General features: G+C 42.7%; 1 protein-coding gene across 1 annotated transcript in view; it reads left to right on the forward strand.

Annotated features, from left to right (window-relative positions):
- Positions 1–62: 62 nt before the first annotated feature.
- The window catches only part of nexmifb (neurite extension and migration factor b), a 48,982-nt gene continuing 27,924 nt past the window's right edge, over positions 63–21,120 (forward strand). The window contains exon 1 of the mRNA XM_008284380.1: positions 63–143. The gene's annotated coding sequence lies outside the window, so the exon portion shown is untranslated. The remainder of the gene's footprint in view (positions 144–21,120) is intronic.

Here is a 21,120-nt window from a genome sequence, read left to right on the forward strand (position 1 = left end):
GGGGGGGGACGACATGCAGGGGAAGTGTTTGCATTTCGGGGGAAAGACGCATCTCTGATACTGTCCAGAGCAGCTGAGAAAAAGGATCCCATTGCGGACGGAGGGAGGAAAAAAAACGCAGTTCGGGCGCACACGCTCCGGAGGTAGGCAGTGAAAACGTTATTGTGCTGCTATTCGGCGTGCCGTGTGTGTTTGAATAAGGCAGTGAGCTCTATTAGGTATGCACATGACAGCTTGATTTATACACACGCTGATTTATATGCCCTGATTTGGTCTTGATCGGACATTTTTTTTGTGTGTATGTGTGTGTGTATTCAGAGGGAGAACACACCATGCATGCGGTGTAGTAGCAGCCCTACCTCCTTGGGACAGCTGTCGTAGCCTACATTCATCCGTCTCTGCTCCATCGATTACCTATTCCCTGCGAAAAATACCCCCACTTACTTAAAGCACAAGCTCCGACCTGTTCGCTTAAGGCTCCGAAATTCTGCACGAATACAGATGCCACGTGTGGTTGTTCATATTGAAAGCCTTGCACTGTTTGTATGTTTTGGAGACAAACACTGGCCTGTGGACGTCATTTTGAATCAACGTTATGCATCCCGAGCAGTGCTGCCCCAAAATGAATAAGAAATGAATAAAGGGGGAATAATCTATAGTCCAAACTAATGAATGATTCATGAATGGGCTATTGAAACCTAATGGGATAACACATCATCTTACAGCTAGGCCCCTCCACTGTGATATGGCGAATAAATGATTCATAAACGGTTTATAAGCACAAATTCTTAAAATTGGCCTAAGCATGACGCGAGCAGAGCACACACAGGTGCACCAAGGCATGTGTAAATGCCTGCACTGTTGGGTCACTGGATCAGTAGCTTACTGTGCCTGTGCTCTCCTTTAAGGATGCTTCATGACAGATGTTTACTGGATGTCCCAGTCAGCCACACTGAGAGCCAGACAAGCCATTCTGAAAAATAATGAGCTGCAGCCCATATTAACAGCCTCTGTGCTGGGTTTTGTGGAGGTGTAACTTTGTTTTAAATAGGATTTTAATTGGATTAAATTTTAACGAGCTAGAAATTTGCCTGGCTGATGTTTATGGGAATGCCTCGTAAGATGGGATTTTCAAATAAGAACTTGGTGAATTTATCGCCACAGTTAATGATCTGTACAACACACAGCTATTGACCTGACATGAATTGGTTTTATTTACGCGTGAAGCCCCTTTAGCCAATTTGACAGGTTGCTTTTGACTTTGCAGCGGATGCTTCCAGGAGTGTTTGTTAAAGAAATCATAATAATGTTGAACTGCAGGGGTCCAGGGGGCAGTTATAGTGAGCTGTTAGTAAAATGTCTGTCACTGCCCTCTTCTCCTCTAATGTGAAGACAGCAGTAGAAACCAGATGGAAGGCCATGCATTGATTGAGTCAAAGAGAGCCTATAAGAGGGCCAAATTGAGTTGACACGTTGATGTGGGTGTCATTATCATGTGTGACGGCACAGTGTGCCATTGGGCCCGAGGCTATGTGACGTGTGGAGGGGAGAGGGCCTCCTCGCTCCGGCCGCCCGGCCTTGTTTGAAGATCATAGACGCGGAAACTATCGTAGCCATCATATCAACTGTGTCTTCATTGTGTGATGTGCCACCGAGCGTGCCACGGAGATTTGTCTTTGCAGCATTTGCCATTCACATCTCCTCCTGGTCAGTCTCATTGCTTTCACTAAAGTGCCATTTTCTGCTCAGTATAAATTGGGTGAGAAATTGAGCCCAATGACACATTTCAACACCATGGCTCTGTTCCACCGTAGCAAGGACGGCGCTGGCAGGTTTTGTGAAAATGTGTTTAAAATGCTATCCGAGCGTTATGTTGCAGCAATAAAACCAGCAGCTTGTGTACATAGTCTCTTATCTTCCCCTGTCCATGTGTGCTCTGTGGCTTCTCCTCTGCTTCAGCCTTAGGCACATGTGTTGGGCCTCTACTACCAAATAGGAGACAGTCTCAATTATACACAATGAACTGATCATCATCAATCATCCCTTTTCCTTACAAGAGGACGCATTCGTCAAACGCGAGGGTCGTGGTTCATATTGATATTTCGCATGTTGTCATCCCTATAAAGCAGGAGGAAGAAAACAATCAGCATAATGCGCTGCAGTATCGCAAACATTTATTTTACTTTCTAGTAATTAGGCGTTCCCAAATCACTTGTCTCGCATATTCTGACTGTTACAAATGGCAGAATACAGGAGAACATCTCATTAAGCATACAGAAAAGGGCTTTCCTTGCCTGTGTGGAGCCCTGCTGTGTTTTATGTTTGGAGTGCTGCAGTTTTTTTTTCTGCACATTGTGGTGCTACAGTTTGGAAGCGGCTCTGCTCCGTCTCAGCCTATGCAGGAGCGTCAGGAGCGACTTGCATGTGTTAGCGCACTGTGTTTATGTCAGGCCACTGTATGCGGAGGCCCGCTGTGGCGACCCCCAGCCCTGCGTTTGGGCTGTGACATGCTGGCTGTGGCCCAGCGGAGGCAGTCTTTCTCTGTGCTGCTGCTGCTGCTGATGCTGCTGCTGCTGCTGAGTTCTGTAATTAAAGGCAGAGGTAAGTCCAGGGGAGAAGGCTGGGCTCTGATTGCTTTTCATGGCTGCGAGCAGAGAGCTGCAGCGTGTCCTGAGGGACTGAGGCGCTGCTGAGCTCTTTGCCGCCTGCTCTGCCCCCCAGACGGGAGCTGTTCCAGGAAGACACACACATTTGTACTCGCATGCTACTGGCATGCTCATGTGCACACATGTAAACTCGCTCAAACACATTCTGCTACACACACACACACACACACACACACTGAAGCACACACAGAGTGGCTGAGAGAAGCAAAAATTACATCTGTAGCTGACAGGCAAACTGTGCTAATCTACTTTAAAGAATGCCCCGTTTTAGAAAATATGTGTCAGTATGAGGCGCCGAGGCACAACTGTTACAGCGCAGTCATGTAATGAATTAAAAACAACGCAGTCACAAAGACGCTACAGATCTCTCCCTCGATTGGCTGCTCTTTGGCATTGACAGAGCAGTGGATGTGTGATTGGGCTAAGTGTAGATGTGAGCAGGGGCCGCCCGTGGTTGCACCCCCTCCCCTTTTTTTCCTCTTTCACTTCCATAGCAGCAGCCAAACCAACGAGGGTTTGCTCTGCACTCTGAGGGCCGGGCAAACATGGACATGCTCACATGCAGGATCTGGGTGGGCCCCAGCGCTTTTTTTTATTTTTTTTTTTTTTTTTTTTTTGTTTTTTTTTTTTTTGTAAAAAGATGAGAAAAATGGCCTCGGCGCTCTCCTCTTTTTCTGTGGATTCATTCATGACAGCTGGCAGGTTAATGTACACTGAGGGTTTAAACCATCACATGCCTTACAAGTCCTATCAGAGAGATTCCCGTGGAAGGCAGAAGCAGGAGCACTTTGAGGATAGGAGGTTTAAAAACATAACAGAGTGGAAAGCATTTGGATGCTATTCGAATGCCAAGTCCAGCCACGTTTTTGCACCCTGTTCATGAATTAGTTCTGCCAGGATAATTAAAGTAATGCATCAGGATTTCAGCCATTAACAAATAAAAGTCCAATTAAACTGGGGTCTATTAAAGCACTTTCCGCATTGCCTACTTGATCTCAATATGTAGGCTGGTGGCCACTGGGACCATGAGCATGCAGGCCTGACGTTCATAGCTCATTTCCTGCTTCCACATCAGACCCTTATATTGCAGATGGATAGATAATGTGAAATTTCCCCTGTTCTGCTCATACTCTCGCGGGCCCCCTTGTATCTCAACTCGTGGGATTCTTGAAACAGATAGTGAGATGTAGTTCTGGGAAATTTGAGAAAGGAGCTGAAAGAGGTGGAGATTTAATGCAGTGGACACAGGTGCACTGACGTGAATGGTGTGAAAGCGGCATATTCACAACATGACTTGGGAGGGAGGAAGCTATATGACAGGGCTGGATTTTAATTGGTTTCACACAGTGTGCTCCTATGTATTGTTCCCTTTGTAATGGCACACACAGTGGCAATAACAGCTCCGGTTTTTGTTATATAATAACACTAATAGATTCCCCTTGTCTGCAATGCCCCTTGTCTAATTTGAGCATGTTTTTTTTTTTTTTTTTAAAGATTCATCACGCTGAAGCCATAGGAGCTCCATATTCATGTTACGCTGGACGTGTATACTGTCAGGGTCTTGGCTACTGGAATAATAAGCCACCTTCATTAGCTTTATTTTTGATTTGGCGGTTGGAAAAGAAAGGGGGGGGAGGTGGGTGGGATGAAATAAAGGGGGTTGATGAAGAGAAAGGGAGCAAAACATTGGGTAGGATGCACTGTGAGAGAGGAGAAAACAGAGGAGCTGCATAAGGAGGGGGGGTGGATGGACATGGTGGGAAGATTAGAGGAAGGGCTGGACGGACAGAGGGAGAGGGGGACGGAAAAAAGGGAGAGACATAGTTACTGTTGATGGTGGGGGTTCAGGGTGCGTCTTTCCAGTACAGCCAGTTGGAACAAACAAACAGTCGCGAGACAGACAGTGTTGTTTCTAATGGGAGAGAAGCTCGCTGTGCCCTGGATGTTTCCCTGCACCTTTCATTTTCTAAATGCTGTTTTGTCTGTTCACCACTTAACAAGCCACCAGTGCCTCAGAAAGAAACCACGCTTTATTTGCTGCTGTACATAATTACCAGCCATTCAAGACAGGCTTGTTTGCTACTCTAAACGATGTTGTGAATTTATGTACAAATAAGAGACAAGACTATATTTTTGGCCGTGAATCTTTCCACAGCAAACGAGTTGAGTGTTGAAAATTTATGGCGTTCAGTCAAAGATCTGCTGCAGTTCGTTTTGCTTTAATTGCTGTTTGCGGACTAATCAGATATTAGTGATAGCTGAATTGAATGGCAATTTTATCACAAGTTGTTGGTTGATGCATAGAACAGAACAATCCCTCACCACAACGAAAAAAAAAAAAAAGGCCTGTTGAGCAGATGCAATAGTCTTTTTGTCACATACAGCCAGCTGACGAACGGGGCTTTACTTTTCATTTACCATAGCATGCCAGAGGCGAAACATAATCCATGCGCAACACATCTAAGCAGAAGTCAAATGAGAAATGTTTTTGAATATCTTAACAGAGAATGTGAATTGCATACATGAATTTCAAGTTGGATCTGACCCTGATCTGTTGGATGATGTTGCTGATGATACAACAGCATGACTGCTATTCTACTACGGGTAATAATTATAATCATTCACAGCTAGTGGTCCTTGTCACAGGAGTGGGGCACAATGGAAATAATAATTAGGACTTCTCATTTCAGATGCATTGCAGGAGAGTGTATGAAGTGTGCACTGTGGCTCTTTGACTTCTAGGATGTACAGCTGTGTGTATACTCGCTTGTTTCCCTGTGTGTGTGTGTGTGTGTGTGTGTTTTAGCTCCTCGGTTAAGAATTTCTGCTGGCTTTGTGTTTTTCTGCAGCTTTGTGACTCCTCTTATTTCTGCACACAACGCTCACATTCCCACACACACACACACACACACGCTGTATATTTTACGTTATGACAGTGACCCAGTCTTTGCTGTCATAAACAAGCAGCTAATTGTAGAATAAAGAGGCTTGAAGGGCCAGGATGTCGGCTTCACATTTATTCTGGGCTCACCCTCCTGACAGCGACATTCGGTGACGTACCGAAGCTCTGTCATGCGCAAATAGACATTTTTCAACTCGCTATCTCTCAGTGCTCTTCTAACCCATTTCCCCAAGTCATCATTCAGCGACTCTGTCAGAATACAGCCCACATATATCACAGTTGAGCCAGTAAAACGCTCTCCAGAAGGAGTCAAATATGCACCTCCGTGTAGCCGCCGTTGATAAAAGAGCTAATTCATCACTTAGTCACACAAAGCCTCAGAGATTCTTTGAAATACTTTGTGTACTGTTGGAATTAAGGATTTCTTCATTTTTTATTTTTTTTTGCTGAATAATTACCAGGCTTTCTGTGTGATACCAATGTTGGTTTAGAGTTGTGTTTTTGCATAAAAGTACCACATTTATTTTTCAGTTGATGTATGCAGTATTTCATTTTCTTCGGTATTTTCATTTGGTTGCAAATTTTGGCTTTTGTCGTTGCAAAAAAAGGATCTCAATTACTCTAATAAGGGCTGGGTATTGTGCCTTTTTGACCTTTTTTTCCCTTTATGAGCCCCTGACTGAGATTTCTCCATTGCAATGACCATCAAAAACAATCAGAAGGCTAAAAAAGAATGCTTTGTCTCAGTGTTTTGTTTCTTTCAGTGTTTCATCATGCCCTGATTAGAATTGCTCTTTAGCTCATTTAATTGATTTAAAGTACAGGTTTGGTTGCTTGTGGATTTAGTTTATGGACAGAAAATTAATCTGCAACTATTTGTAGTTGACAACAAAAATCCTGCACACAGACATTTTAAAAATCTGCTGGTTTCTTTGAGTTCTTTGATACTAAACTGAGTATTTTCAGTCTCGGACTGTTAGTCTGACCAAAGAGCTAGTTAGCAAATAATGAAAATAATCGTTGGCTGCAGCCTAGTTGAATCAAAAAATAAACTCTGACTTGAAAAAGACTTGAAAAAATGTATTACTTACCGATAACAAGTGTTGTACAGGTGTGCTATATTTCATAAGGTGTATATTGGTGCATTTGCAGTGTTTTCAAGAGACGGATGTATGTGCACACACAGCTTGGGGGCATAAATTGGAAAAGTTTCTTTTTTTTTTTTTTTTATCACTGACGCCTTGAGTGAGAAACATGCTACTAATTGGGGTACATGCTTGTCCCTCGTCTACAGTGTCCAGCATTATTACTTCCAGTGTGAGCATTTTTTGTTATCACTGTTCTGTTTCTGTCACTATGGGCTAAATACTTCAGGAGCGTCACAAGACCAGCTATTCGCCTTTTATATTCAAATGAAGTTGTGTTCAACCTGCTCCTTTGAGATCCGAGTCGGAGGTGTGTGTGTATAATTGTGTGTGTGTGTGTGTGTGTGTGCATATGCTCGCGCTTGAGTGCACCTTTTTGCCTTTTGTGTGCACTATTTGGGATTTGCTTATGGTTTATTTATGCAGGTAATTCCATTGAGAGAAACTCTTTGTCAGGGGAGAGCTAGTGTACAGTTTGCATGCATACTTTATAGCCATATGATCTAATAGGTTTAAAACCTGCTATCAAAGATGTATGCTGCTGCAGTGTTTTGGCTCGAGTGATGAGGCCTCTGGAGAGGTTCTGTATTTATGTGCATTGTGCACAGTGTATGTGTTGCAGTGTGTGTGTGTGTGTGTGTGTGTGTGTGTGTGCATATGAAATATCTGTTTTAGGGCAGCCAGTGAAGCCCTCTGTGCTGACTGTTAATCCCAGAGTACTATGAGTCTACCTGGACTTAGTGACTTGACAGAAAATTAGCAATAACAAACAGTGTAGCACACCGTCTGTGTCTCTCTCTTATGCTCTTACAAATCTGCCCACAACTCCTGAGGCTTCACAGTGAACGCAGTGACAGTCTGCCAAGCATTTGGAGATGTGAATGTGTATGTACGCATGTGCACATGCTTATTTGGCCCCCTGAGCTTCTATGTGGGCACGCAAGTTTGTTTTTGTGTATGCACGAGCCGGTCGGCATTCACATAGTAACAAAATTATTTCTGTTGTTTTTTTTTTTTTTTTGGTTTTTTTTTCATCATACACTGTACAAAATGATAACAAGTGAACACAGTTATTTGGATAACACCGAGTGCCTACAAGGAACACATATTCAGAGGACAAAGGCTCCATTGTTGAGGGAAAAGCAAAAAAAAAAAAAAAAAGTGTAACAATTTACTCTTTGACTCCATCTCTGGGGGCTTTACGAAATGTTAATTTAAGTTCCCATTATAAAATGTATTTAAGTGAGACTAAGAATTAATTCCATTATTCTTGGAGGCAGCTGGGGCTTCTGTATCCGTCGAGACGGTTTTCTGCTCCCTCCTGAGACCTGTGGGTTTTCCCATCACTTTTAAAATCAATTACCTTTCTAGCTCCCTCGCCTCTCCAACTCTCTCTAAGTACTCTTGTCATATTCTTCATTAGAAAACCCACCACTTCACCTATAGCTCACTATGAACGCCTCAACCGGAACTCTGTGTATTTTTAAGCGTCCATGGCACATTTGAGTGTCTCTCTGTGATTTATTAATACGTCTCACACAGCGATGTATAGGTGCAGACCCGCGCACTTTTTCCTCGGTATGTAGGCAACGTCGCTGCCTCCAATATAAATAGGAAGACAATCTGTGGCTGGGTAGGACCTGTTAGTCCTATGTGACACTAAAGCCACAACAAAGGCATTGCTGTACTGCTGCAGCCCTTGGGAGAGATCATGTTATTCTCCCTTGTGCGCCATCTCACAGACATCTCACTGCACTAACTGAGGGGAATAAGCATGGATGGGCTTGACGGCTGCTTCCTATTTTAGTCATCGGCAGGTAGGCGGATGAGTTGAACTGTGGAGGATCTCTGTGCAGCGAAGTCTTCGTCTAATTAGTTTGTCTAATTATGTCTTTGTGCTGGAAATTTCTCAAATTAGTGGTATCGTGCAGAATGTGAGCATGCTCATTATGGTTGTCATGAGAATTGTTGCGGCAGTTGGAGAAGAGAAGAGAAAAGGGAGAGGGAGCGAAGGAGTGTCACTGGACCCAAAAGCTCTTCCCTGGTCTAAATCCTTTTATCAAATACAAATATCTTGTAATGGGAGACGCAGCGCCACAGCTTTCGGGCCAGGAATTCGCAGGGAAAATGTTACTTTTGTCAGTGGAACAACCCCCTCCCCTCCCGGCGCAGTGGCTGCACCTATTTGTGGCAGACCACAAAAAGGTCCCCTTTGATTTTCCTTCCTTGTGTGTCAGCTGCGAGAGTGTCACAGCATCAGGGCTGTAAGTGTCTCACATGGAGACACTTTTTGATTTTCCCTCCGTGCGAAGGTGCCACAGCATCAGGGATGTCGACCCCCACCTCCTTCCTCCCGTCACCTCCAAGTCCGAGCTGCTTCTCCTGGTGACCGAACGTCCCAGATCACCTGCTGGCCAGCGAAACCTTTTTCCATCCCTCCTCTCTTAAGGCCTCTCCTCCCTCTTTCCATCCATCCCTCCTTTTCCTACCATCCCTCATTCTCCCTTTCACTCCATCTCTCTCTCCCTCTCCTTCCCCCACTCCTGGACCTACAGTAATTGGTATTCCGAGTGGCAGCTGGGATCCATACAAACATAGCAGACAGAGGGAGAGAGCGAGCGAGGCAGAGAGAGTGTGTGTGTGTGAGAGAGAGAGAGACATGGAGGCAGAGAGAAAGAGAAAGCCAGCAAGTCAATACGCTGGTTCATTAGAGCACTGAGTCACAGTGGCCGCTGCCTCGTTTGTTTGTGTTTGTCCAATACTCTGTCTTAAGCAGAGCCCACCGCCTCTGTCCGCTCACACTGGCAAACCTGACAGCAACACACCCCGGGCTGCCTGGTCGCCTGTGATATGGGCTTTTCTGTGCCTGTGAGTATTTGGACATACTGGCTTATGAAATAATTACCAAATCAGTAGCTCTGAATTAAGCAAAGCGAAGCCTTTTCGCATTATTCTCCCCAGCCAAGTCCAAGTTCATGGCTCGAGCGAGGCCAGTATGAAAATTGGAACGATACGTATTTTCTCGATTGTACGTTTGTTCTATATTCGTGCTGTGACTGAGTTTCCATGACTGATTATGTGTCAGCAATATGTGATATTTTTGACCGGATTAACCGAGGTGTTGATGAGACACACAGCTACAAAAAAAAAAAATAGCGAGTCTGATTATGGCAGCCGATGTAAAGGAGCCAGGCCAGTTCTCTGAAATGGAATTTAGAGACGAGAAGAAGAAGAAAAAAAATAAAACAGAGAGTTTCCATTAGGAAACAAAAATAGGATTCTGCAGTTATTGAAAATATGAAAGTGGATGTTCCAAAAAACAAGAGAGAGGAGTGTTCTCCGGTCACGGCGAGCTGAGAGCAGACCACTTGTCAGGATATTGAAAGAGAGAGAGAGAGAAAGAGAGAGCCAGGTTAAGAGAAAAGGACTGAAATGACCTGTTCTTCTCTTCAAGGCCTGTTTATTTTGGAGGAAATAGTAATATGTCGGTGGCTGTGTGGTTGTCTGGCCGGGGCTGCTGGCTCCCAGGGCCCTCGTGGTGCACAGTGACCTCTCATTACCACTGCTTGAGGGAGCGTGAAACGGAGGAGATCACTCCAAAGGGCAGCTGTGTAGATGCGCCTAACCTTTTAAACCATCGAAATACGTCAACCATACAAATAACTCATTAACCTTATCCATTTAAATGAAAAGCTCCTTCTTTTATGCCGCATCCCCTTCTTCTCTCCTGTATTAGATTTGTTTAATTGGCCATTGCACATGATGAAAATGGCAAGTCCCTTTGCAGTGTGCTGTGGTCAAAGAAGCCATGCAGCAGGGCAACGGGGATTTGGCCCCCTTTGCTCCAACACTTAATGAAGCTGGTTTAAGATTTGGGGGGGAGGAGGAAGAAAGAATTGAGGGGTTGTGGAGGTGAAAGCATGTTAGCATAGATGTGTACGTTGTTTAGGAAGTGGCCTCCCGCTCTGTCCAGTAGCACAGGAGGGCATTGATTGGAGGAGCTCAATAGCTCAGGCCTTTTAATCACCTCGCTCAGAGGCTGCATTGTCCCACAGGCCTGGAGAATAAGCGCCGCTAATACCCCTGTGCATATGCGCACAGCCACTGGCTTCCAGCCCCTCACAGACCCACACAGGCACTAATCAATAGGCCTGATTACCAACAGGGAGGCAGACCAGCTTTTGTTCTCATTTGCTCACGGAACAAGACGGCCCCCTTCCCAAACATCTTGCCAACTTTTGCCTTCATTTAGACTCAATCTGGTGACGCTTAAGGACGGTGACTGTGGCGTTTCTGTTCATTCTGACGAGAAACTCGACCTGCTTGCACCTGAGAGTCGGATCTGAGGGTGTCAAACGACAAACGCTTTGTTCAGTGAGTCTAGAATAATGTGCTGTTCTGACCCAGTTGTAAAGAAAACATTTAGACGTACACATCAGGCTTCTAAAAATGGCATTTCTCTCACTCTCACTCTGTTTTGCACTCTATCTCCATCTCTTCTCTCTCTCCCTCAATCTGTCTCTCTGCCTTCTTGGCTGTCATATCTCTTTATACTGTTTAGAAATGCTGTACATTGTGTTACAGGGTTGTGACTGATAGCCTGCCAATTTCAGCTGTGGCACATCAGAGAGGCTAACCCCCCTCCTCTAAACACAGAGACACACATTAGAGCCGTGACAGTGTGCTCCTTTTACTGCTCTCACTGATTCCATACCGCCTGATTAAGTGTTTCACAAGAAAGCCGCATTTTTTATTTATTATCGAGAAACGCCACTAAAAAAAATAATTTAAAAAAATCCCCCCCCTCGAAAAAAAAACACAGCGGCCAAAAAAAACTGCAGCATAGCGAGTGTCTCAATGCAGGAAAACACAGAAACTCCCTCCTGGCATCGGTTTGTGTTGTAGACGTGCTGCAGCTCCACGAGCAATAGACAAGAATTATTGTTCTTTCTCATCAGAGATTCTGAGGCCATTTATATTTCCATCTGCGCAGCCTATCAATAAGCCTCTAAGCCGGGTTTCAAAAACTAATAACATCAATGACTTTAAAAGGGAAAACAAATATCAAAGAAAGGAGGCGTATTAGCAGCCAGAGATGGTGGGTGAATACCGAGATTTGAGTTTGTAGACGGTCTGAAGGGCAGAGTAGTTGTTGTTCTGTCCCGTGTCCCTCCTCATTATTACCCCCCGAACTCATACAAACACATTGTACACACACTCCTTCCTCTGACTGACACCCTTCTCTGCATTTTTCTGTCTTGTCTCGCTGGCTTCTCTCCCGTCTGCCCTCCCCTTCCCTTCTCCCGTTCTCCTCATTCTCTCTTTTTCTCTGTGTATCTCCTTTCTTCTCCTTCTGTCCTTTGCTACCCCCCTCCTCCCACCCCGCCTGCCCCTCTCCTTTGGTTTTGAAGCCAAGTAAAGGAGTCGCCTTCTGAAGCAACGGGGAAATAATTTGTGGCTCCGAGAACAAAGGGAAATCTTTACTGTGAGAGTAATGGAATGGATTTTGTGATGTGGATGAAAACTGTCTTCGTTTTTAGACTCTCATTTTGAGAAACAAAAAAAAAAAATGCTGATAAAAGATTGTGATTTAAAGAGAGGAATAATAATGGCGTAATGACCGATGGGTGAAATAGATCCTCTTCCTCTTATTAGATTTAAAGAAATAAGTAGGGGGGGAAAAAAAAAAACATACACACACTTTACAAATGTATATTTTGCAGCTAAAATTGCAGCTACCCCAATTTCAGGAGTGAAATACAGTTTTTAAAAAGCGCCATGTGCAATCCATTATGATCACATATTGACTGGAAATTCCTAAAAGCCCTCAAGAGACCTCCATGCTCCCTTATTGAGCTGTTATCAATGAGCTGCTTTTCTCTTGGCGCGAGAGACTGTGGACGTATTAGCAGGACATTTATTGTGTTCAAAAGAAGGAGTTGGAATGCCAGAGATGCAGGATGGATGTGTCCGCTTAACACTTACTAGTTAGTGTCCTCAACACATATTTCCTCTTATTTGATATCTCGAACCGTGCAGGCTCCTTCACTCAAGACCTTAATTTATTTCTTTCACCGATTGCAAACAAATCAAAAATAATTCGCAGCTTCATAGTTCAAGCAGTGTGCTGTGGTCTCGTTCTTCAATACTTCCTCTTACAAGTAAATTAAAGAAACTTATTAAACCAAACTCCGGCTCTTTACAAAAGGAAGACATTTTACAATAGGCAAAAAAAAAAATATGCTTCCATTACTACGATGAATAAATTAGTTAGTGACCCTTCTGTGTTCCGGATCCACAAAGTAACCTGAAAGTGTGTCATTAAACCATCAGAAATATTAAAAAAAATAAGATTTGCAATTATTTCCGCCTTAAAGTGAAGTAGTGGGCTTAAGTAGTGCCGTAGGGTTTAATGACCCTTTTCACTTTATTGCTTTCTGGCTGTTTGGTGCTGAAAATCTGCTGGACTTTTCACTGGAGACAGAAAAGAAAGTGTTTCTTCACTTAGGAGCAAACTGGACGCTCTGGCTGTTGAGTGACTAGTGAAAGGCTACAGATTTTTTTTTTTCCAGTAGTGAGTCTGTACTTGCCCTCAGAAACCACCTTCAAATTGTTTTTAGGTATCAGAGATGATGTGACAGGTAAAGTATAATGAGAGCTTATTTTGTGGTGTAGTTTGCATGTGTTTAATGCGTTTTCAATAAAAATAAGTGAAAAACTAAATAAGCCATGAAAACTGCACTACCTTTGGTCACAAGAGGCGGAAAAACATCCTCCGCACAAACAACCGATACATAAGTTATTAATAGCTTATTAGGTTGAGATTGTTAATAAATAATCTGCTTTCACATCTTGCAGACAGAGAGCAACTTTTTTGGAGTTGTGTTTTTGGCCAGATGAGTTGTAAGTTGAATATTCACTCCCCTTTTCGCTCTGGTTATGTCTATCTAATGTCTAAGATAAAAAGAAGATAAGATAAGAGCGTGCAAGATGCTTGACTCTGTTCTCTTGATAGGTGCTAACCTTAAGCTGTTTTCCGCTGCAGAAGCTTGCAGCCCATTTTAGAGCAGCCAGGACCTTTTTGTTTGTTCGACCGAGATTACCAACCATATAGAAGCTCTTTCATGGCTGTTCTGGGAGGAGGAACGAGTACCTACTTGTGAGGGACCCTGAAAAACTGCTGATCCGGTCTTGGGTCTCTTTGCTGATTAGTAAACTCAAAAAAGGGCGACACGCACCATTTTTCTGCTCTCTCGATGTCCTCGCAGAGTAGCAGCCTTCTCCTCTCAACATTGTCATCAACAATGTAAAACTACCTTTCTAGGCTAACAAAACAAACCTCAATTGTTCTATTTCCCGTCTGCTCATAAAACTGCAGTTATGTCATTTACTGCTATCTGTGGCTGTTTGGTACAGCTGAAGGTTTTGGATTTTGGAAAAGAAAGGCTGAAAGGGCCGAACACTGGGCCAGCACCGAGAACTTTCGCACCACCTGGAGTTCCTGCAGTGGAAAGCCGCCTTTTGTCTGCTGTCTGTTGTCGGGCAGGCACTGAAGCATGCTGTGGTTTTAGCAGAGCTCCTTATCTTGAAAACTGAGGACAGCAGCAAACCGTAATTATTATAAACAGAGAATAGAAAATTCGGTAATAATTCTTCTCAGTAAAGCTCCATGTATGACCCTTTTATATTGCACAGAGTGACCTTCGTCAGCGTCTATATGAAAAATAACCATTATTGCAGATTGCAAGTTCGGTCTTTTGACACTGACTGACACAATACATTTCCACCCACACCTGGTTTGATCTGTCTCTGCATTGGTGCTTGTGTATTTGAATCTTGGAGAAAGCCAGGCTAGTTAAATAGGGCTCTGCTGGAGTATTTTAAATGTATTTTAATTGTTTTAAATTTTCAGATTTTCATTTTTCTACTCTTCTTCCTGTGAAGCACCTTGAGATGTCGCCTGATTTTAAAGTGTGTCATACAAATAAAACATATTATAAATATTATTATAGTCTTCAAGCTAAGCTAATGGCCTCCTGGTTTCTCTGTACTCAACATACATGATCTTTTTACCTTTCTACTCTTTAAAACCTTTTAAACCCATACAATTGTTTAGATATTTCACATATTTTTTTTTGTAAACTAACAGCATTTTATTTTAGGTTGATCATACAGTGAAGTGCGGTTTGACTTACGCTGTTTACACTTTATCCGCCAAAAAAAAGTTTTGCTAAAAATTGCAAAGTACGTAAACAATAATTATTATTCGTCTGTGACATTATCTTTTTAGTCGGAGAACAAAATATTGCTTGCTCTTAACAGTGACCTCTTTTGTTGAAAGTAAAATCCCCTTCAAAACAGAATTTGCAGTCCAGACAGAGAGTGAATGTGCTGAAGTGATTAATGGTATTAACCAAACCAATATGACCCCGGCAGATAGGCTGTATTTATTTAATGTTATGAAACAGAAAATCTCTAAATGAATGCTAATCAGACAACGTTGGGATGATTTGTGAAGGGAGACACTGAAGGCAGCAGCAGCAGTCAGTCTTCTTGCCTCCTCAGCATGAGCTGATAGAGGCGGTGGGGGAATGACCTCAGCTCTCTGTCTGGTAGCTGCTGGAGTCACGGTGTTAGTCATCTTTAAATCCCAGCCATCAGCACAGTGGGCAGAAGAAACAGACCTCAGAGTGAAGCAACTTCACCGTCCTTCTGTCACCAATAATTAAACATGTCTGTACAGTCAGATGCTGGTTACAACGAAAATGTTATCCAGCTTTCAAGACCCCCTCTGGTGAAACTCAAGTTTGTTTTTTTTTACCTTGTTAACGTGTCCATATGGTGTTTTTCTAATATGCCAGAAGACTCATCGTGAAGGAAAGAGGCAGTCAGCACCATGGCTGAGCATTTACACCGTGAAACTGGAGTGTACTGTTTCAGTCAGAGTTTCATACTCAACAACGCGAAAGACTCGATCCCGTGAACTTGCAGGGCGGGGCTTTCTGTTGCAAGATTCTTGTCCTGAATACATGAATACATGACATGACATACATGAATTTCTACAGTATTATTATATGACTAATATAGCCATTAAATAGAGTAATTTTTGCAGTGTTCAAGCAGAGTCATAGGTGAGCTGGTGTGCTCCAGCTGCAGTGAGAGTGGTGAGGACCTCCTAAACCTGCACATTGTAAAGAAAACAGCGATGGAGGCACATTTGAGCCATTTTCAGGCAGGAAGGGAAACTTCTAAATATGTAATTCTGAATAACCGAGTCAGGTTTTTAGGGGTTTAATCAACAACTGGAGAGGGACTTAAAAACACCAAACTAATATTTATTGTATTTAGCACTGACATTGTGCCAGTTGCTGTCAAAGCTTAGACAATTACATTAATCCTGAAAAGTGCCTTCAGAACAATTAATACACGATGCTGAACTGATTATCGAGACAGCTGCAAAGCACGCTCGGCTCGGTTTAAATCTCCATTGTAGTGGTGAGTGAAAAGAAACAGTTTGATTTTGGTGCAGTCGGTAATTACATTAGTGTGTAGCACTTGAAGCAGACTCTGGCCCACTACACTGCAGTAGTAAAGACTTTAAATGTAGATTTCTGCTGCTTATTTTTTTTCTCTGCGTCTATTTTTGTTCCACACAAGTCTGTGTACATACAAACTACTGATTGTATATAAGACGGATGAATCTTCTGTTATGTCACACATAGGTTTCTTGAACAGTGGCTTCAGGGCTCATTGTGGTGGGTCAAGCTGTTGCCATCTTCACAGTGTGTGACTCTTCCTGGTTAATCCAAAAATGAGCGAAGAGGAGGAGCATGAGTGGAGCTAAGGTGGGCCATGCAAACATCCATGGACGATCCTATGATAGACCCACCTGTCATTCAAAGTGACTACACCCTTAATTAACTTTAAGACCTAAATACAATTTAAATATGCAAGTTAGATAAATGTTTACTCATGCACAGTTGTCATGAAAGGAGAAATTAGCTACAGAGACCAATAACTGTTTTGTACCAGGCTGTAAACATGTTTGTTGCTGCTGTCAAGTTGAATATTTTAACTGTTGAGGTCTATTGGGATGGATTTGCCTTTGGAGTCAGCCTCAAGTGGCCACTTGAGGAATTGCGGTTTTAGTGTCAATTGTTGCTTGATTAAACAGAAAAACAAGTGGTTCTTGTCTAGCAGCCTTTAATTATTTGGCAGTTGGTTTTGGAGAGAGTATGGTCGGACATACGAAAGCATCAGTAACTTCAGCGATACCCTAAAAACAACACGTTTACAACTAGCGTTCGCAGTAAGCATGATGGGAACGAAGAACATTGTTTTAGATGGATGGATCAACAAAACTTTAACAAAGAATTAAAGTTGACAGTGATTGTTCCCTAAACTTGAAGTGTTTGTTGTAGAAGCTAGGACAGAAAGGGCTCCGTAACGCTAACAAAATATTCTTTTTTTTCCCCCCTCCACACCAAACTTTAACCAAAGCACTGGCGCATCATAAAGCAGATTTATTTTTCAGTTTTTGGAAGGAACATACAAATGATGTCACCCTGCTGTGATAGGGGTGTTAGATGTGTTTTTCTGGAGGGCATGGACAAACAGTGAATTTTATCATTTGTTTCGGAGTTCGCTGCTCCTGCTCCTACTTTGCATGTTTCATAAACCTTTAAAAGGCTAATTTGACTCTAAAACTTTCAGACAGTTGACATTGTGGGGATGCCTTGTTTTCACAGGGTAACAATGTTTGGTTGTTTGTGCCACAGTTGAGGTAACCAGTGAAGATATTTGGCACAATAATAACAAATAGATGATTTTTTTTGAAAGAAAATACATTTTTGTAAAATATATGGGCTTTGGTATGAAATTTGCAGACTGTGAGGAGGAAAAATGAGTCATCGGCTTCGTTATACGCTAATTCCATTCATGAAAAACAACCTATAGGTCTGAGCCACTGCTGCGTCGTCATTGTTCATTAAAGCGGACGTTTGTGCTGAACTCTTACGCTGATATTAGATACTAATGTTTTGCAGAAGTGGTCGGGAGCCACTCGTGTCCTAAAAGGTCTTGGAGGAGCCTTCAGAAAGATCTTCCATCCCAACTGTCATTTCCTCCACATCTCTTTCACCATCTCGGAGCGCAGGGAGAGAGGATGTGAAATAGGAGGGTGCCCGTGCATACAGCCATTAATCACAGGCCCAGAGGTAGTAAACACTCTTTGATGGTCATTAGAAAACAGTTCTATTACAGAGGTTACTGTGTCTAGTGGTTAACCTTCTCCTCTTTGATGTATAGCGGCGTAGGTTTTTAGAGCAGGAGGAGACGGAGGAGGAGGAGGAGGAGGAGGAGGAGGGGAGGAAGCATCCTCACCTAAGCTGGAATGTCCCCCTTCAGCAGCTTTTGAATCGTTGTGCAATCATCGTGCAACCTTTTGTTTCCCTCCCCCCAATGCACCTCCTGCTTAAACCCCACCACCACCATTCCCTTCCTCCCCTTTTTCTCCCTCCCTTCCTCCCCTCCCTGTCATCTGAAATGTGCCCTGCATAAGTGGAGGCAGCTGCTTAAGTGCTGAGAGAGGGAGGAGAAGGGGAGAGTGGAAGTGGAAGGAGGGAGGTAAGGGCCGAAGAGGGAGAAAGAGAGAGTCTGACTCACAGTTAGCTTTGCTTTCCCTCCCTGAATGCTGCAGCATCTACTCCTCCCATTGCACTCAAGGTCTCTCACTCTCTCTCCACCACACACACATGCGGTCGCGTACGCACACACACACACACACACACACACACACACTTTAGCAAGCATAAATAAGCTGCGTTCAGTATTTTACTTGAGGTTTCTGGGTTGTTGAAAATAATTTTGTATTGCGCTGCCTTGGTGCATTATTGACTTGAGAGGCTTTATTGTCATCTTGTGTTTTTCTTTTCCTTTTTTTTTTTTTTGCTATGAAATTTTAATGCGGACCCTCATAATTAGGGTGGCTGTATTTGATGCAGCCACCGGGCTTATCTCAGTGTTGGTGGTGGTATATGCAGGGCTACTGATGCAATGCAACAAATAGCACATGGTTAGAATAGTGACAATTGTCTCTGTCAATAAAATGTCAGATGAAATATCTCTGGAGCTTAAGGGCAATTTGGCGAGGGTTTGTGCCTGTGTCTTTAGTGCTCCTGTGACAGTGGGCTTCATAGCTAAAAGCACACTCCCCTGCAGTGGAATTACATAGTGGCGGTGACGCCAGCAAAAGCCCAGGGCTTTTATCAGCTGTCATTCACACAGGAGAAGCTGGATAGAAGCAGCAAGGCCACCACGGCACTGAGCAGGACAAAAGCCCAATACGAGGCTGTAATTGTAAGGAAAAAACAGCATCTAACAAGGTCAGAGAGGCACTGCAGTGAAGTTAATGCACTGTTTCAGTGACATAACTGTACTGTAGCCTTGATTTAGATCAGAAAATGCACTTCCAAAGGAAATGCTGATAATATTCTCACATCTCTCATCAGCCGCATCATTTGGTTGGTAACGTGCGGATTCTCAAATGTTGTTTGAATCACTGTATGCATGTCGAGATCTGTGAACAGACGAGGTAACAAGTCATATAGGACTTTTATCCTAAACACTGATTGAAATAGAGTAGGTTTTTGAATTTCAACTCTCATCATGAAACTGTATTTACAAAAGTACCCAATGCTCTTCATTGACATGCGGTTTACCACCTCATATTTTATTTTTGGATCAAAGAAATTTTGCAGTTTGCCTGTCGGTTAGTGTGAACGACACAAAATTATTCAGCTACATTCTCAGTTGTGAACATTTGTTGGTTTTATTCATTTTCTATGATGGTAAACAGAATACTTTTGGGATTTTCGACTGTTAAACAGACAAAACAAATGTGAATATGTTGACTCCAGCTTGTAGAAAATTGTCAGTGAAGCAAATTTTTTCGAGGAGACAATTGAATCTGACTGAAATTACATCAGATTTTTTTTACTGCAATTCTCCTCCTTTAGTTCATTTTAACACAAAAAGGAATGAGGTGTTCATGCTTTTTTTTTTTTTCTCCAGAAATGTTAATCATATTTGAAAAATGCAAGTTCAAAATGCGTTTACGTGGGGGCAGCAGCATTGGCCTTGGGGTTTTAGAGGTAAGCTGCCAGTGTTGCTGATGAAAGCTGCCACTTCAAAAGAGCGGTTGGGGGAAGTGAATGTGTGTCAGTTTCACACACAAACCAAGATCTCACAAGATAATGAACACAGGCTCCACCTGCCTTTGACCTCTTCAAACTGCTCGTCTCCATGGTCGTCGCTTTTCATATATGTAATCTGTAGTAGCATGTGGTTCCATATAGATTGCATGTGAAAACTTGATAATTACGCCTCCTGCGGTAATTGGAACAGTCAAGTTTTATGCCATTAAAAGTTGTTGTTTCAAAGTCGACGCTACAAATTAGAGCAGAGTAGAATTCCTTTATTTCATCCAATGTGAAGTTAATGCAGCAAACTCAACATGCAAACATCTAAATTACATTATATTATATTTTTTATATTTTAACCATCTAAATATCATTAAGTCAGCGCTGCCTAATCATAGCTGCCTGTGATCTGAACTCTCATTGATATAGAAGAAGAAGAAGAAGAAGAGCAGGTTTGTGTCGGTTAACCATTAATGTAGTAGTAATTCTTTAATCATATAATGATCCCATTTTATTATAATTACGTGCTTGAAACCCCACGTTCATTCCTTCATACCAAAGCCAAGAAACCCAGTTTGGGAGCAATGTCATGGATGTTTAGCTGTTTGAACTGCCGGCAACTGTGGTTTATCCAAAGTCAGTGGGTTACTTTGACTTATATGTATACATATATACATCATAAGAAGCCGGGTGAATGTTGTGCATTGACATAAAGTTGATTTTCCAATATAGAATACATGCTAAGAAGAAAAATTACTACCTCGTAATGAGTCATTTTATTGCTGTCTTATTAAGCTCATGTTTTTTTTTTTGACCGTAAATGAATTTTAATTGACTTTCCGCCATTAACATTAATGTTTTGACCCAAGATGATTAGGGTCAAGGTTTCTGACTGCACAACTAAACCAAAAAGCATTTATGGTCAGTGAGACATCATTATGGGCTGTCTTAAATATTCATGATCAGGGGATGGGCTCACAGGTCAGTGTAGGTTTGTGAGGTTCCTCTGTCAGATCCCTTCCAACAATCCTGAAACAGATGGAGGAAATCGAAAATGTTTGTTTCATTTTTGTCACGTTACTCCCTTTACAGCTAAACTACATTCTCAAATACTGTGCTAAAGTATTTTTCTAAACCTAACCAGGTAATTTGATGCCTAAGCTTAACCAAGCATCTAACAGGTATTTATTATTGCGATAGTGTCAACC

This window comes from Stegastes partitus, unplaced genomic scaffold (assembly GCF_000690725.1).
Source record: "Stegastes partitus isolate 25-593 unplaced genomic scaffold, Stegastes_partitus-1.0.2 Scaffold356, whole genome shotgun sequence".
Taxonomy (NCBI): Eukaryota; Metazoa; Chordata; class Actinopteri; family Pomacentridae; genus Stegastes; species Stegastes partitus.